We start from the raw sequence: 18,512 nt of genomic DNA on the forward strand, positions 1-18,512 counted from the left end.
GTCATTTCCAATTACTTTAGAGTTGGATTCTTTAATAGCCATGAAGGAAATAAAGTGAAGTCCTTTATATCAAGATATTGTTTTTTTCCTTATGATGACTTTAACCACTACATTCTTCAAGAAGAAAAACAGCAGCAACTACTATACAAGACAACTCTGTTAATAATGAAAAACATAAGACTGCATAATTTGTAAAATCATGAATGTTTCCTGGGTGAAGTATATATAGATTGAATCAGATTCACAGTTAATATAAATGAACATTTCTCCATCTACTTTAAATCAACTTTTCTACTCTACACCTATTCAGAATCCTGCTCCTCCCTGGTTTGTTTTTTTGTTTGTTTTTTTGTTTGGTTTTTGAATTTGGCAAAGAAAAAATGTCAGATGCCTCTGAAAGTTAAAATCGAAGAAACAAAAAAAACCCAAGGAAACAATAAATACCCACTTCTAGTCCTTAAAGAGAGCTAACATCTTCTCTCCCTGATTGGAGTATGTTTAATTGAACTTCTAATTGATTCTTCAGAAAAGAACAGACCAAATACATTTTGATTTGTCACTAAGTTACCTCTTTTTGAAGGCAGATCTCAGCAGATTTCAAATCAGGACATAAAAGAGATTGTTGAATTTGCTGATTCTTATTGTATGAATATTTTTTGAAAGGAGGGATGTGTAGAGTACTTACCTATAGGGGAAACATAGTGCAACGTATATGTGAAGGAAATGTGTCCAGGACTAGAATTTTATGCCACTAAATATATACCTAGTAAAAGATTTATTTAATAATATTACAGGAGTGCTGGGAGAGAAAAATATGCTCTCACCACTCATGCCTGGTACATTTAAACCTTAATTATGCATGCTTAATATTTCCAATTCTTCTGAGTTTAAATTTCAAATATGCTCAGATATAGAAATAATAGTGACATGTCAGATGTCTCAACATGGACTGGATCAGTAATGGTACTTAGCATGCATAACATTGCTTAACAGAAATTATCGTTATTTTATTAGATTGGAAGGTATTAAATGCTCATAAATATATGTTAGTCAACATCGTACTCCCTTGCTTTTTTTGTGGGAGTGAATACTGTGTTTTTATTTAAAAAATAAAAGCAATACTGATGATTAAACATTAGTTGTGGTTTGACCTTGGTATCTCAGGAAAATAAGTGAGTCTGGGACCTGGTCTAGTAATGAAAAGTGGTTTCCATGGAAATCTAAGTAAAGAGGAATCAGGTTACATCTGTCTAATTCCTGCCATGACTTTTAGGACTTGGTAAAAGCTCTAGGTTAATGTAAGGTTGAGTTCATATCTTTCAACTATAAAAATGTGATCTGTAATATTTTAATGGGTATACGATTCTCTGAAAGAGTCTTAACTTGTATGAATATTAGTATTTTATGGAATAAAAACATAGGAAAAATATAAAGTAGGTACCATGCTTAGATACAGCTAATACTGCTAATGAATGTAAATGGTAATATATATGACAGAAAACTGTAGAAATTCTAGGTTTTATATTACTTTATCATGTGATTTTGCAAACGAAATTATTTGTTATATTATTTCTGAAGGAATGTAATTGTGATATTCACCTTTCTCATCACTAATGACCATCAAATCTGGAGCTGATGTTGTTCCAGAGCAGACTGCAGAAGGCAAAGTGCACATCTGTTGATTTCTTTTCTGCTAAATTACAAAGCTAAACTTTTCATGCATTGATAAATAGAACAGTTCCTGCTAATTCACATGTGTAAATGTATGAGTCTAAGACTTCCATTAATGAAAGATATCATAATAAGTAGAATAAAATAGGTGGCAAGGAGGCTGAAATTTATAATCTCACACTGAACACAGAACACATTGAAAATATTGCAACTGGTACTGATTCTTTATCTTTTTGTATCTGAACTGTCAAATTAGTTCTGCAGAAGACAAGAGACCATCTGAGCACTTGCACTATTCTCATGCTGTGACCTTCATCCAGAAGAACCTAGTATCTTTGGTTCTCCTACATGGAGGTTTGTGTTTCAGAGATAGTGCTTCTCAGCTCATGCTGCTGAGGACTTCTCTGGAGAAGCATAGTGACCTTTATGTTCCTAAACCATCACTTGAACATGGAGAGATGGTGCTCACCTCTCATTACTGCTAGTCTTGTTTCAGGGTTTTTTCAATTTGATTTCTGACCAGTGTAATTATCTTTATTAGTTTTACCCTAAGAGCTCTAAAAAAATGATAACTTTGAAGTTCAACTCATTGTCCTTTGGTACATTTTGTCCCGATCAATTTATTATGCCACCTTTGACAGGAGCTCTTGCTGCAACTCCAGTGCCCTGAAAGGCTATTTCTGTCTCCGCTTGCTACCCATCACCCACTGTGAATATTTTGCTTTGTATCACTTTTTTATTAATAGATCTCTGGAGGCCTTGAGAACCCTTATTTTTGCCTCTCTTAGCCTTACAAAATCAAATGTCTACTTGGGATTTGCTAAGTTTCTTGGTGGCTGAGGAGGTGTCACTATTCAGCCAACATTTCTGACTTTCCCCAGGTCATATTCATAACTACACTGTGTAAGATTTAACTAGAATCACAGAGTAATGTAGGTTTGAAGGGACATCTGGAGGTGATCTGTTAAAAAAAAAGTGGTCAAAGCCGAGCTAACCTTGTTGTTAAGTCCTATTTCCCAGATTTTTGCTTATACTTCATGACTATAAGCTTTATTAGAGTTAGGAGTCATAATCAAAGTGGAGTTAAAACAGTGGAGACTACCTGCAAAGGCAGACATAAAGATATAGACCATCCTCTTTCAATCAGAATATTAAATCATTGCTTAAATAAGCCCTCCGTGAATTGTGTCTTTCTGCACACACTTGTGTCAGCCCACTGAGGGCAATGGGTTTCCAGAGATCAGTGTTTTGCTCTGTGAGCCCTTCAAATTTTAAAGATCTCTGTCCTGACTTCTATTCGTGTTAGATTTTGTTGTCTTTTTCTCCTCATTTTGTAACTTTCTGAGGAAATACTTTGCAAACAAAGCTACAAATAATGTTCAGGTTGTGGCACCTTGGAAAGAGCTTTCACAAAACATCAGAGAAGAAATAGGCACACATAAAACCTGTGAAGAAAATACAGTAGGTTGTGCATACACTACTCCTACTCATTGTTTGCAATTTTCACCCTTTGTGTCAGGTTTTGTAGGCAGCCCTAGAAAACAGGCACTGCCTAACTGAGAAACATGGCCTTCAGACTGAGTCTATGAGAGAGCTCGTGATGCCACTTCCTGCCCTCATCTTCGCTTGCTTGTGAAACCCCATCTGATGCAGAGTGCATCTATCACTGTCCACTTAACCTGTGCTTTCTTCTCAGGATTTTATGCAAACTTCCCTGACCATCCATGGAGAAAATCTTCTGGGGAAAATGTCTTTATTAGCTGGCAAAATTACAGTGTATTGCGGGCTGAATGCTACTCCAGGCCCCAGTGTGACCCACTGGCTCGCTGGGGGAGTGTAGTCCAAATCCCTTCACTCCGCTTGAGGCAAAACTGGGATGTGAATGTGGGTGTCCCACCTTCCAAATGAATGTTCTTTCTCTCCCTCTGCTGTTGACTAGAGAAAAGAGAAAAAAAAATCCCATTAACTTCTCATGATGAGAGAGTTCTTCAGTTCTGCAGGACAAGTTATAATAAAATAAAATACAATGCTTAAACTCAGAAATATTCAGATGAAAACTTACAGTGATAGACATTTTTGAAGAATATTTATTTATTGTTTGGATGGGTAAAGTAATTATGGTGTGCCACAGTGAATTCTCCATCCAAGAAAGCCATTTTTTTTTCCAATTATTTAATTTGAGAAAGACCTAAGTCCTGTGATGATCACAGTAACCCTTTCTGACCTTGAAATCCAAAGTCTTGATTGAGGACCATGCGACTGCTGACCTGGATCAAGACCTCCTCTATTATCTTCTGCAATCAATCTCTTGCTGGATGCACCCTGCCCACATGCTAAAGTGTATTTGCTTTCATTTGACATTTTTGCAAATTATGGAGTTACCGCCTCAACTCCCGGGCTCCTGACAGCAACTGCAAGAGGAAAAAAAATTAGCTCAATTGCATATGTGAGGTTTTTTTCTCAATCTAGCCTTAGGTGTGCAGGGATCTTATACTCATCAAGTGTATTCAAGTATCCCTTTAAGAACTGGCACTTTACAGAGCTAATTTTCCTTGTCAAAGCAAGAAAAAGCAATTATATAATGTAAACATTTGATTCACTTTCATTGTGTAGACTGTATTTTTGTTAACACCACATTCTTAAAAGCACCTTAATTTCAATGGAAAGTGTCTGCATTTGTGTAAAGCCTGAGGTCGGTTCTCTGTTGATGCAGTCTTGTTGCTCACAGTGCCACTAATGGGAGTTAAGCTTATGTATCAAGGGGCTAATATTCGATTGATGGGTTGATCTCACAAATTGTTTGGTAAGTTCCTATCCCTGCACTCAGTTTCTCTGGCATCTCTATGTAGTGTGGAGAGGTTTTTAATTGAAAAATGTATTTCCAGCATGCAATACTCAACTCTACATTGCAATCTAATGCACTATGTAAAGAGATTTATTTATGGAGCAGATACTCTCTGATGGAAATTAAAAATCAGTCTTAAAATGACCCTATGCTGGTTCATATTACAGGAACCATTAACTTGTATTAATACTGGTTCGCTGTGGAAAGACTCTGGGGCATTACAAGCATTCCCCATGCTCCCGCTGTCCCCTTGTGTCTCTTTGACATTGTGCCACCCCATTGTTTAGAAATTAAAATACGCAGCATTCCCCGCACTGCATGCAAACAAATGAGTGTTCATGCAACCCATACAAAATAATGGTGTTGACCTTGTTAATAGAAAGATATCCTCCATCTAAGACTAACTTCCTACTGCAGTATAGAGATACTGAATGCCTTTCTGCCTCAAAGATATAAACAAGACAATAATTTAGGTGAACTTCTTCTTTAGCAAAAGCTATATTCCAGTGTACTGAATGGATAGCAGTCACTTCTTGCCTGTAGTAAATGCCATATCGTGCCCATCGTGTGTGCATCCTGTATTTGTACAGAAAGAGATGCAGGAAGACTGATACCTAAGGCTGAAGAACAGACTTTGGGATGATCTGAGCCACCTCACTTCAGTCACCCCTGTCCTCCACTTGTTACATCCTAGGGTCCTTCCTGGAGAGATCCAGCCCTCTTTTTTTTGCCTGGATTCTTATGCACTTTAAGTATTCTTCATGGACAGACAAGAGCCTGCTTTCACCGAAAGTGATGCAAGGAGGAGGCTCTGAAAGATTGTGCTGCTTCCAACCATATGCCAACAGTCTCATTTCCTCACAAGAGCAGACTGTAATCTAGGTAATAGCATCTTTTCCTCAGCTAACAATTTTTATTTTGGGTGGAATTCAGACCAGTGCAGAGGCCTGGAGAACTTAATTGGTGCACAGGCCTTTTCCTAAGGCTCTTCAAATAGTGCTGGATTTCACCCTTAATGAAATATTGAGTGGGCTGCCTATGAGTCTCAGGGGAAAATGTATTGGAGTGCTATGGCACCATTGCTCCTACTTTATGTAAACCCACTCCAGCTTGCTCCATGCCTCTGGCTCAGTGCCTGGCTTTGCAGACAAATGTCAACCTGCCAAATATCTTCCATTTGCATTCCAACCCATTTCAGAGACCATCCAAACCAAACAAAAAAAAAAAAAAAAAAAAAAAAAAAAAAAAAAAAAAAAAAAAAATGAAAAGAAAAAAATTAAAAGGGAGAGGCAGTGACTTGTCGAATTTCCTGCCTTGATCCCTTAGGGAAAGGGGTTATTACTGAGTGTTGTTGTACAGCCACCACCGTGAAGAATATGTGAATGGGAGGGTGGGAAGGAGGCAGAAAAAAAGCCTTTAAATCATAAAACTGTCAGTGAGCTTAAAAATACAGAGCAACATTTCAGTCCCAAAGCCGATCATGTAGGAAAAGTTGTACATGTTATGGTTTCTAAGGGACTTATTGAAAGGCTATAGTCTTTTTTATTCTGCATTCCTCAGGTAGCAGTACAGTTTCTGGCGGAAAAACTAAAAGATTCATAGAAAAGTTTTTTTAATATATTAGCACATAGAAATGTGTAGAGTATTAATCTGCGAATAAAAAAGGAGGTTTAAAACACTCTTATGGGTATTGTAAACTGGTAGCTGTAGTGCTCCTGCATGGGAGAGACTTTTTAATAGGTAATTCTCAGAAGAAACGAATTCACGTGCACTGTAGAGTTCTCGAGCATCTCCGTTGACTAGATAAGGAATTGAGGGAGACCAGTTTTCTAACTGAGATAGCTAGAGTTTACTACTGCAGAAACGAGTCTCAGAGCCTTTCTCATCTTTTCAGTCGAAAGAGAAACAAATGTCAGTGCAGGTCTAGAGCTGCTACATGATATATGACAACCAAATGCAAACAAGAGACATTTGTCAGGGTTTGGAGCTGGCACAGGGCACCATGCTGGGTATCTCTGAATCAGACAGAGGACTGGACAGCTGTGGGGGAGAGTTATCAACAGCATGAAAGCTGTAGTTGCTTTCATAGCTGACCATTTGTTAAATATTCTGCTAACTCTTGCAATGACTTTGTGCACCTGGCTTGTGTGCATGGAGAGTGGGTGCTTGTGTGCAGGTGGGTGGAACTCGTGTATGAAGCTGTAGCAGGCACAAGATAACCTCCCTTGGCTCCTCACCACCTGACCCATTCACATTTTCTTCCTAAATACCACTTCTAACTAGACCCCTTAGTTGTTGAGCTGATGGGACAGAGATCCAGTTCAAGTTTCTTGATGTTTCTGAAAGTACAGGAGAACCAGCAAAGAAACTCCTGGGTAGATTTGGTGAACTCTTGTCACTCAGTGCCTTTTAGGTCACTATGGAAACTGTCAAAACACTTTATTCTAAAGAGAAACACTGTGACTGTGCCTCACAGTCCTGCAGCAGAGGACTTCGGCAGACTTACTGGTTTCCCTCAAACCCACATGAAGTTTTCCCTTCAGTTACTGCCCTTTTTCAGACTTTACTCTGATAATTAAAATATTAGCATTGGGAACAGACTTCATCACCTCAGACCACTGCAAGTAAAGATGATTATATTATAAACTGACATCACAGAAGCTTAACAAAAGCCACATGCCACCAACAACTAAACAAAGTGACTTCCTGCTTAAAAACAGCATAACACATGCATAATTAGCTAATTAAGCTACAAAATAAATAATTATCCAGTATAAGAGTGAGAGGAGGAACAAGAAAAAGAGTTAAAAGGTTACACACAGATGCACTGTTTTCCTCTGGAAAGATAACTACATCATTCCACCAGGAACTCACCAGCTTTATTTGTGCTTTTCATTCAGGACTGTCTATTGAAGGGTTTGCTAATTACACATATCCACTGGAAATGAAAGTGGTTGTTAGCTACGATCTTTCTGAGTGATGAACTTTGTGCCTAGTGTCCACCCTCACTACAGATTTTTTTTTTCCTGGAGAAATTGCGTAGGAATGCTTTAAAGCAAAGAGATCCCTGGATGTCATGGCCAGGGCTCTGCCTCAGGAAATGACTGTTGAGGTCTTGCTCCTCCCCAGGCTCCTTGTGTGGTCTTTGGTAGGTGACCTAGAGCTAGATTCAAGCAAGGACATGGGCCCTTGCATCTCACAAGAGCTCCCTTCCAGCCCCTGCTCGCCTGCCACCTCCCCAGTGCTCCTCATGATAGGACCAGGAGATCCCCCAGAGCCTCCAGCTCTGCTGCTGGGCGCTCCACCAAACGTTTCAGTGCTGGGTAGCTCAGAACCTAATTCATTCTTGTCTGGATGAGGATCTACAGATGAGGTGTTATTTTGTGTGTGGTCCCCTTAGGGGCTGAGTGCTGGGTGAACTCGAAGTCCTCACAGCCATAGGAGGAGCAGTGCCACTGCTCTTACTGTGTATGCACAGCTTGGGACTAGGAGACCTCACTGTGTTTCCTGCTCTGCCCAAGAGTCTTTGAACCCACCTCTCCAAAACCAGGGGAAAGGCAGTGTGGGAGGGGTGATCTCCCTATCTTTGCTGTGGAAGCTGTTCCATTTTACATCAAATAATTACAGGTTCATTAGAGAAAGATAGGGAGATAGGGAGATAGCAAGACCAAGCATGACTCTCTGGTGGTTTGGGGCCCTCACCTGGAAGGGGAGAGGGCAAACCTGGGCTGCTGTCCCTGCTCTAATGACTATTTAAGTATTTTATCCAATGGTTGTTTAATATAAACACTCATTGAAACAAGAGACAAGCCCAGGTCTCCTCCCTTCCAAGTGAGTGACTTAACCAGTAGGATAGATATTCATGCTCGGTCTTGCTTTCTCTTTTTGGCCAAATGAATCTCTAAATGTTTCTTATGGTTTGAAACAGATTCACTAGTGGGGACTGAGCTCCTGCAATGCTTCACATCCAGAAATGGATGGCAGACAGATCTCCAAATACAAGAGCATCTCCCATTTCTAGTGTGTGTGCTGTGACCCTGCCTTGCATGGGGATCTGCAGGTGGGAAGAGAAAACAACATGTGGAATCCCTACCCTCTCCCTCTGGCCTCTGAAGGGAGGGTGTTTAATCCCAGGGGAAAGGTTGACTTTGGCCTCAGCTACTCCATGTAAAGTCCCACAGAGGGTGGATCTGTGCTCCTAGCACTGTGGTACCAGGGGAGGACATCTTATAAAGGCTATGCCATGGGATAAGCATGAAGAATTTCACCTTTGTGCCACCAGATGCTGTAGAGCTGATTTTTCCTGGCACAGGCACCTTTTCATCTTCTTGTGCCTCAGTTTCTGCTGAATGTATTTCTCCCACTGATATCACAGCCTATTTGTTTTGGTGACTTCCTCACTTTGAAGATGCACAGCTCCCAGCATTTCATAATGCTCATTTCATTCAAAGCATTCTAGATATGTTTGGAGTTGATAATAACTAGTATCATTAATCCTTTCCTCTAAGTAAAATTAGAAATGTAGACATTTAGAAATAGGGTACAGGGGTCATGTTTGGGCATTTTTTTTCAATACAGGGTAATATTCAGGCTTGAGTTAGGATCAGCAAAAGAAGATCTGACCCTGAAGATTAGTCCACTGAGCCATAATCACCAGCCTGAGACTACTAGTCTAAATTATCTTCTTACAGCACTTATTTTGATTTGGCCTAAATGAATTGACTCTATGGTAAATAGATGCGCATTGAGAGATAGGTTTCTCTTAATAAAATAAGGTACTAAAATATTATGGCAAAAGGTTTATCTGGGCTGTGAGATCATACACTTACCTAGATTCATTCACTTGAGTACTGAATGTTTTCTCAAATATCCCCTAGTGCATATCTGGCAAGATCTCAAAACATTCTTAACGCAAATTGTCTTTGGTCAATAAATACCAGAACAGAAGTGTCCTAGAGGAGAAGATTTATTATATGAGCAATACAAACACACCCATAAATCAGGACAGGAACGCTCTCAGGTAGCACAGTCGGCATTTATGCAAATCACAGTAAAGGCAAAAATACAAGTAGAGGACTTTTAACCAATGACTTACCTTTCGGTAGCTCACATTAACTAAATATAATGCCAGAATTTGCTTAGAAAACACATGGACATGATCTCAGCCACCTTGACTGTATTGTTTTATCAGTGGATAATGCATTTACTTCTCCATTTCACTGAGTGGGTGAACTGGATGTTTCATATTTGCAAATAAAATATCAACAAGATTGCAAGAGATCGCACTCTTAATTCATCACAAGCCTTCATTTTCTGTAGAGGACACTGAACTATTAATATTGACCATAAGTCCTCTATTGTCCCCTTTCTTTTTCTTCTGCAATGCCTCAGGTCTCCCAGTCAGGCTGACTGTGGTGGAAAACAGCAAACAATAACCCCAAGCAAAACTCAGCAGCAGCACACGTCAGACATAGGTGTGCAGGTGTGCAGACTAGTGCCAGGCGTATAGATAACTGCCTTTGTAGTTACAGCGTCTCTCACACTCCCCTAATTCTTATGTTATCATCATGTGATACATGGTTTCGAAGCAGAACATAGTCACATGACTACCCTATATTTTACTGCTTGTGGGTAATTTTCTTGTCCTGTCAGAATTGAGTAACTTTTTTCTCTGCTATCAATGTGTGGCCTAATGCATATATCATGTCAGCACTGCACTAGGCTGACATTTGCATTAGATGCACTGACAGTAAACAGGAAGTAATCCAAAGTTATTAGACAGGAAAAATATAAAGGAGACTGTAAGCTCTTATACTGCAAAGCTATCATCATCTCAAAGTTTTTTTTCTTGTTGATTCTTGATGTTGAAGACTATAAATATACATATTAAAATGCTAAAGCTTTGTTTTCATAATCTGTAAAAGCAGGACTAGCTGCAGATCTCCATGCTGAAAAAAATGAGAGATTAGGTGAATTCTAATTTCACTGTATTTGTTGTCAAAACACTGATTGGCTACCCTAAATCTGTCCCTTATTTGCAATATAACTACCGTCTTCATAAAAGGACTAGCATCTCTTTTACAACCTCCCTACAAATTCACATTTCTTCTCTATTGTAGGCCTCCATATTCTCCCTGTCTAGGATCTTTTCACAGCTATAAACTGTGCTGTAACTCTAAAATTGGTTATAGTTATAATTAACTTGTGCTGTTTTATCTGTAATCTGCTGTTTTCCTCCTCTTTCATGCTACTATACATACAACTGTACAATTTTAAACAATTTTCACTGGAAGGTGCTCCAGCCCTGCAAATATCAAGTTACCTGAAAATTTCTCTCTGTACCTCCTCAAGAATTAAGTAAATAGTCTGTACGTGTCATGAGATAGTCCTGAGAAGTATTTGTGGGAGATACAGTGGTAAGGGTGGATAGGTCTTACGGCATTTGAAGAAAGAAAGATGAGATGAGGAAAAGCAGTAATCTTAATGAAAAGAAAAAGTAGATATAGCTGTCCTGGTAGGCACTTTGGTGTGGCCTGTCCCCGCAGGATCTTTCGAAGGTTGTTTAAAGAAAAATAATTCAACATTTTTAGACTATTACTCAGTAACTGTAAAATTCAGAGGCATTACTGCCCTATATTTTTTTGAGGGTAGAAAGATATTTTTATGAGGAAAGATGCTTTTTAAATTTCACAAGACAATTATTCAGTGGGGTCAAATCCTGCACCACACTTCAGACAAGCTAGGAATTTTTTATAAAATAAATATCTTTCTTGAGGTCTTGAGGACTTTGCGAATCTTAAGTCCATAGAGCAGAAAGTCAGGACAGCATAAGAAAAGTAAATAAACCGTTTAGAAATGAGGAAATGTGGGCCATTTTATCCAAAGTCCTAAACATCCATATTCCTTTATATTACCTAAAATTCCTTCCAAAATTATTATTGATGCCAGACTTCCCTGGGATGAAGTCCTGAGATGTAGAAGTCCATTGGATACTTATAAAAGACATAGTTTTGCACATTGAAAACTCTCCTTTTTATGTGTGCAAGGGTGTGGGAGTACATTTTGAGCTTGCATAGTTGAGGCCTGGACTGAAAGACAGCCATTTGCTGCTGGCACTCCATGTTAGTTAGGTCAGATTTTAATCTCTTTGTACAGGGACCATGTTTTCCATCTGATAGTGCCACTTCTCTTTTTTATGGTGGGGTAGGTAATCATATCGGGCATGTTTAATCTGTGATCTAATGCATTAGTGTATAGGATATTTTCCATATTAGCAGCTTTAGAAATGGACCCCTTTCCTTTTTGGAACTTCTGAAGCCTCTCTCTTATCATTCACACCACATCTGCAAGAGAACTGGTGTAGGGGGAAAGACCATCTGAAACCTGTAATGATGGTGGTTAATTTGAAGCAGCCTGGGCAGCAGCCCGGTCAAAAGCACAAGAAAATTAAATCACAGTAGAGCTTATTTCCATCCTAACCTTGGGCAAAGTACATTGCCCATGGCTGAGCTGAGTAGCTTTCCCAGAAAGGATACTTTGCATGCTCCAGGATACATGAAGCACTTGTGGAAACACGTGGAACAAGGGAAAATTTTAGAACTCTACCTGTACCTATGATAGGCTTTATCACTTCCAGGTGAACTTGAGTGTTAATCTGAGAGATATGCAATGGGCGTCCTCTTATTTGAAGTTCATCCAAAGCATCATGAGCTGGAAATTCCAGTGACTTTCTGCCCTTAGAAAATTCCTTCTATTAGGGTTTTATCACAGTGGACTACTTAAAAACCATCAAAAATATCCAAAACATCCTTCAAATTCCACTGAACTGTGGCAGAGAAAATGAATGAGTGGGTAATTTTGATCTAAGGCAGGGTATGATTCTTATTATAGTTATATCTGAATAAACTGGCTCAAATAAATGGTCTTGAAAACATAAACATTGTTTTCTCTCTCCCCTAAAGTTAGTTTAAAAAAAAAACAAAAAAAAAACATCTGTGCTCCTGGCTGGAGACACTTTCATGCCAACTTTCACCCTGGAGCAAATTTTTCATGCCTGAGTTATAAAAACCTCAGAAAAATAGGTGGTGATGTGTAAGGTAAACATCAGAGGACCTTGAACTACAACTTTGCAAAGGGTGTTGTGAACCTGACAGGACAAAAGATTAATCAGACAAAAGCCTCTCTTCATAGCTCTTCAACCTAACAGGGTCGTGATGTCTTGTGGTGGATAGGATACAGACACAGGAGACAGAACACCTTGCTTCTGCTCATGTTTCAGCTTGCTGAGTGACCTTTAGCAAACACGGTATCTATAAAGGAGAATAACACTCATTTTTGCAAAGATCCTCTGATGAAAAATGCTGTGGAGTTTTTTAATATTGGCATACATTAGTGTGCAGGTTTGCTCTCCAAATAATTTCCTTTTCATGCTTTTATACCAGGTAATTAATTGCTTTCAAAAGCATCAAATATTTTTGGTGTTTTGTATTCCTCCTTCTCTCTACCTTTCTTAGCTCTCATAAACTTTCTAAAAATATGCTGGGAGTGTAACTCATCCTTGGTCTAATTCCAGAGATGAATTTACTAAGGAAGCAATCATGTAGAAACATAAGGTGAGTTATGAATATTCTAAGTCTGGTGATAGCAAGGAAATTTTGGAAAGAACTCCTCTAACACAGTTCTTATATTTTTCATGACCGGCAGATGAAGTAGAAGCACTGTGGTGATGCAAGCGGCAACTATTATATAAGTCCAGAACATGAATTGTTATCGTTGGAAAGATTTTTCAGAAAAGCAATGTTTTAATTCCTAATAATCTCTGTGGAAAATCAAGAACACAAAATATGTGTGTAAAAAAAAAAAAAAGCAATAGATATTGTACAGCTACAGTTCTTTTCCTGGGTACTGGAACATTGCATAAGGATACTATACTAATTTTATGAAAGCGCTTAACATGTAAGAATTTTTTTCTTCACTTTTCATTCTACCATATGTAGACTGTCATGTCGGTTTAAATGTTGCATGGAACAGAACAACCATCTACCTTTTTAAAAAACAAAACAACAAACAACACAAACAAATAACAAATCAACAATAAAATTTGAAGAATTAAAAACTCTTGGCTTTGATTTATAAAGTGGTCCTGTTATACACCCACTTGAACAACCCATGTGCTCATTTTAGATGAGTGCAAGACAGATTCAGACCCTAAGAGTAAAGAAAAGGAAAGATGTATCACATCTGGTCTGTCTCATTCACAACTATTAAGGATGGTAACAGTGGCTGATTTATTGTAAACATCAGTCTGCAGCTTATTAATGTTAAATTAAATTACTTTTCTTTCCTTCATTTATTTTTCACCCAAAGAGTAAAATGTAGTTTGGTGATTCAATGATTTGCATTTATATTTTTAACACAATAAAAGGAAAAGGAGTCAAATGCATGGATTAAGTAAAATGCATTTGACAGCACAAAGAATAAGACGAAGTAAAAGTACAGTTGGTTAAGTAAACTAATTAACCATTTTCTGAGTATACTTAAATAATGAGCCATCTTTCACATAAAACAATTGGCTTCTTTGTAATTAACCAGAACACTGAGTGTTCTAAGTGTGTGGGTTAACCACTGTGCTTGTTATTTCCTTTTCCCCTGTACACCATATTATTCTTTCTCACTGAGACAATTCAAACAGATATGTGTATATATTTTATGACTCTTTTGCAATTTATTTTGCTAAAACACAACTTTGCAGCACTGCAGATATTTTTTTTCAGCAACTGATGCAGAGATAACAAGGTATTGGAATATCACCACTGATTTGAACCAAACTCAGCATTATGAAATGCAGGAAGATGCAATCATTTATAGGAAATAAGGTGGTCTTTGGAGATCAATGCAACCTCAGCAGCATTTATAATTTGGTTGTTTTTTGAGTTAATTACTCCCTAACTATATATCACTGTTTTTCAAAGGAAATTTAATTTCCAAATACACATTCCCTTTCCAGCATGTTCAAGTCTGATAATATATCCTTTTCTAGATCAGCAAGGCGTGATGAGAGCAAGGGGTTAGTGCCAGCAGGTTGGAACTTAGCACAAAAAATCCTAACCTAAGACTTTACAAGTTCTTTTTGAAGAGTGCAACCTCATGGTTATGAGATGTCAAGGGGGTAAGCAGAAGACATTTCCATACTCTTCTTAAGTGTCTTAGCTCAAACAATTATTTCTTCATATTTCCTAGTTTAAACTTATTTAAACTTGCCTCTTCTGCTGTCATTCCTGCCCTAGCTTAGTTTTGATTCAGAACTGTTCAAGTCACAATCTGAATGAAATCAAACTACCTTTAAATTTATTTTCAGTCACAAATCATCACGCATTTTTGTATCCATGGACAAGAATTTCTGCCATTAGCCTTACAGTATTTTAATTGGTTAAACCAGGACACTTCTTCTAATCACAGATTTATTTCATATTGCCTCTTATTGGCTGGATTGTGGCTTGCAAATACTGCTAATCCAATGAACACTGCAGTTCTACATTTTTGACACTTCCAAAGCTCCTTCTTCAACTTGTGTGACATTTTGATGTCTGAAATGTTATCCTGTCAACATTTTTAAATCAACACATGATGTTAACATTCTTCAAATTCACTGCCTTCATTGGGCTCCTATCAGGGGTGAAGTTGGCCTATGACCTTAAACTAAATTGTTAAGAACTAATTTCAATTACATGTTGTTGTACCAGGCAGTATTATGCAGCTGCCATTGCATGAATACAAGGATGACATGAAAACCACAGATATTCAACCTTGGTAGTTACTCTGAAAGTCATGAAAAATGGGTAAATTATAGAAATTATTCAGAAACAAATATATTATTCAGAAATTATTCTGTTATATTCCATCTGATTTTCTACTGTACTGATGACACAAAAAGTTCAATGATTTGTGTTTTTTTAATGTACCAAATGAATACAAAGACAAAATCTTACCCTCTCTGTGAAGCACCAAGTTTCAAGTTTTTCACAAAAACATTATAAAATACAACACCTTGTGATTAATTCACGAATTGTTTTTTCCATATAGCACGTTAGCTCCTTCTATCATAGTCTGAGATGAAAGGTACTGCTATGATATCTAACCATGGGAGTTACAATAAAGTGTGCATACTATTAGCAATAGACACCACTCACTTTTTTTCTGTACTTCTCCATTATTTTACTGTTAAAATAAATTATGCTTGAATAAAAGCTTGATATCCCAATGATTTCCTTTTGGATATCTGACACAAGACATATTGCAACGCTCTCAACAAAAAAGGGTTTTGCCATGCTCTTCTGGGTATCACACCGTATACACCAAATGACCACTCAGGTCAATTGTCACCAGGAGTGTTTAAAATGCAGATCCGCTGAATTAATTAATTATGTAGAGAATACTCACTATTTCTGTTCATGTAATGCAAGGATTCTTAAAAATTATTCATATTGGATCAGTCTAGGGATTCATTCAGCACAGCAACCATTCTTAAACAGTAACTATAAGTGCAAATGCAAAAACATACCAGAAGAAGACATAGTAAATGTATGTAATCTTCCACTGCCATTCTCCTCAAGCATCCTCTTACATGCAGCTTAAGGGACCTCCTGAGACTATTTGTCTGTTGATGACTTGCAGATCTTTCTTTCATCTCTGGAACCCATGCAAATGCACCTCTCCTTTGGCAAGGAGCTCCATTGGGTTGCTATCTGTTGCATAAAGAAGCTACTCCTTTGGTGGACTGAGTGGTCCACCTGTCAAATCTAAGTCTTGCCAGTCTGGATGTCACAGAATCACAGAATCATCCAGGTTGGAAAGGACCTCTGAGATCATGTGATGTAAACACTTTAAAAAATACAAAATTATGTCTCTTGAATCAATCTTTTTTTCTTCTTTCTCCCTGCTATGTTGCAACATTTTGTCAATTAACATATGTTTACCTCACTATATGCCTGACAGACACCTAAAAGATAAGAATGCTTATCAGGTCGTCTCCTGGTGCATGATGGAGACAATGAAGGTAGCAGGACACCCAAAAAGACCAAAAGATAAGGATGACTCATCTCCAGGAAGTCTGGAAATCTGTATGTATCAGGGACTTATGCAAAAAAGGGACCCCTTTTCTTTTCCTGTATAAAAATCGCCCAAAAAGAACCGAAAAGGTGCCAGCAGCTCGGAGGAGCCAGCAGCTCAGAAGGACACGTGGCAGCCAGCTCCTGTGACTACAAACTCCAGCCAGCTCGGCGCAGAAAGGCGGCAAGCAGCTCTGAAGGCCCAAGCGGAAAGCGGCGAGGCGGCTTTCTTCTAGACCCCCCCTCTCTCGGCACTTCGGCTTCAGGTACGGGACAGAGAAGCGGCAGGAGCGACAGACCCTACGCACCCGACTACAGCCAGAGGCCAAGGCCGGCGGACGGTGATAACATCTTAATTACCCTCCTTCTTTTCTCTTCTTAACGACTCTTCTCTCCAAAGTAACTAATTGTATAAATCCTAAATAAATCCTTTTAACTTGTTTAAATCATAAAGCCTGGTTATTTTTGTAAATTCAGGCGTCATGAGTAGTGGCTGAAATTTCCTCACAAACAAAATATAAATAATAACTCGGATCGTAACATCATGTCACGTGGGACGGTGTCAAATGCCATGAACAAATCTAGGTAGATGGCATCAGTTACTCTGCCACTACCCATCATCTTGGTAGCTTTTTCATAGAAGGCCAGCAAAGAGGTCAAGCATGATTTGCCCTTAGTTAAACCATGTTGAATATCATAAATCACCTCCTTATTTTCCAAGTGTCCCACCATATTTTCCAGGGGGACCTGTTCCATGGTCTCGCTGGGCCCAGAGGTGAAACTGACCTTCCTGTAGTTGCCCAGGTCTTCCTTTTTCCATATTTTAAAAACAGGGGCTATGTTTCCTCTTTTCCCAGACAGTGGGAACCTCACCAGACTGCTATGAACTATCAAATATAATGGACAGAGGCTGAGCAACTGCATCCAACAGCTCCCTCAGGACCCACGGTTGGACCCCATCTGGTCCCATAGACTTGTACACCTTCAGGTTCTTTACGTGGTCTTGAACTTGCTCTTCTCCAACAGTGGGGGGTAATTTGTTCTCGCAGTCTCTGCTTTTACCTGCCGTGGCCTTTGCAATGAGTCTGGAGCCCTCGGCAGTGAGGATTCTGAATATAAGATGTTTTTTCCCAATGAGCTTCCTTTTATATGTTTATACATATATCACATTTTATTCCCTCAGTATTTACTACATGTCAGCTATGAATGATTTGCCTACTACTGTTTTCTGCAGAATTTCTCCGGTGATCTTCACCAATTGCAAGAACAAAATATTTGCTCCTAACTTCTGCTTCATACCTGTTTCAATATGTCATCCAAATACTTTTGGATGATCCAACTAATTTCTGGACTACTGATGAGTCTAAGGAAAATAAGTTTACTTCTCATAAACTTTAATTCCAAGTGGGGGTTTCACATCTTTTGGAAGAATTTTTGGAGGACTCCTAAATCAAATAAAGTAAAGGCACTGATTCAGACCATTTTGATAACAAGTACCTTGTAAAATTTCACTGCGGCTTTTGGCCTTTGCATCTGCTAAGCAACCAAAATGATTTTTAACAAGCTCAACTCCCACATAGGCACTTAAATAAAGAGCAGATTTTTCAAAGGTACTTAGTTCTCTGTAGTTCCTGATGATAGCATTCTGGAACAATTTTTCAAATACGTGTAACATCTTTTAACAATATCCCATTTATTTATTAATAAAAGAAAAATGGAATGGTATTTAAAACCTGTTATACTTTGTGGATGTTACATCTTCTGAATTTTGCCCTCCATATGTATCTGAGATATGTGGACTCAATGTTTTAATTTTAAAAAGTCACTCTGAACATTATGTTTCAGAGGTCCTTATTTCTTTCAATATTTTTCACATTAAAGCGTCACAT

This window comes from Heliangelus exortis, chromosome 5, assembly GCF_036169615.1.
Source record: "Heliangelus exortis chromosome 5, bHelExo1.hap1, whole genome shotgun sequence".
Lineage (NCBI taxonomy): Eukaryota > Metazoa > Chordata > Aves > Apodiformes > Trochilidae > Heliangelus > Heliangelus exortis.